A 1,003-nucleotide genomic window follows, 5' to 3' on the forward strand; every position below is an offset into this window, starting at 1 on the left:
TTTCAATTCTTTTATCAATTGTCAGTTTATTATGTCTTTGGCCATCTACATTTCTATTTTTTATTTTAAAGAACATATTTTTAAATATACATGAGGACTGATCAATTTTCTCTGCCATGTTTAGTTCAAATATTTTCCTGGATTATTGTTTGTTTTTTGAATTTGTATGTAGTATTTTTTAATAGATATAGCCAAAGTTTTATATAATCAGTTATATACTTCTGGTTTTAATGTCATGAAATACTTAGAAAAATACTCAGCTCTGGTAGGTTTTATTTTACTTTTTTTGCATTTAAATTTTGTCACCCATGAAGAGATTGATTTCTGTATGAGGGTGTAGATAAGATCAATATTTTTTAAACTACTGTCATAATATCCTTTAGTGAAAAAAAAGTACTCATTTGCTTAACTATTTAAAACAACCTTTCTTTATATATAAAATGGCCAGTGCTTGCTTTGACAGCACATATACTAAAATTAGAACGATACAGAGAAGATTAGCATGGCCCCTGCGCAAGAATGACATGCAAATTCATGAAGTGTTCCATTTTTTTTAAATGGCCATATATACATGGTCATCTTTTTGTCGTCTCTCTACAGTTCAATTGGTCTGTCTCTTCCTACAGCAGTAACATCAGCTTTGATTACTTTAGCTTTATATTATGTTTTGATATCTACTGAAGAAAGAACTCTTCATTATATTTAAAGAACATCTTTAGTTCTTCTTATGTATTACTCTAAATGAACTATAGAAACATTTAGTCATGTCTCCAAAAATTTCCTGGACTTTTAATTGATTGAATAGATGAATCTAAGTAGAATTAACTTTTGCCCTCTGTGGTGGGTTTATGATGTGTCAACTTGGGTGGGTCAAACTACATTTCCAAAAATTCCCTTTCTTGTATGTTTCCTGCAAGAGTGGGTCATGAGAGAGCTTTGGGCATGAAAATGAGCAGCCACCATTTATAGCTCACACACTTCATCACTCATCTCATGACTCGTC

The 1,003-nt window shown here is 30.9% G+C and overlaps 1 non-coding gene across 1 annotated transcript; it reads left to right on the forward strand.

Annotated features, from left to right (window-relative positions):
- Positions 1-447: 447 nt before the first annotated feature.
- Positions 448-554, forward strand: LOC139013430 (U6 spliceosomal RNA). Its single transcript, XR_011472063.1, has one exon. It is a non-coding gene; the product is annotated as a U6 spliceosomal RNA (small nuclear RNA).
- Positions 555-1,003: the final 449 nt, after the last annotated feature.

The sequence above is a fragment of the Myotis yumanensis genome, unplaced genomic scaffold (assembly GCF_028538775.1).
Source record: "Myotis yumanensis isolate MYYU_CA2020_CCGP unplaced genomic scaffold, mMyoYum1.0.hap1 SCAF_6, whole genome shotgun sequence".
In the NCBI taxonomy this organism is placed as follows: Eukaryota; Metazoa; Chordata; class Mammalia; order Chiroptera; family Vespertilionidae; genus Myotis; species Myotis yumanensis.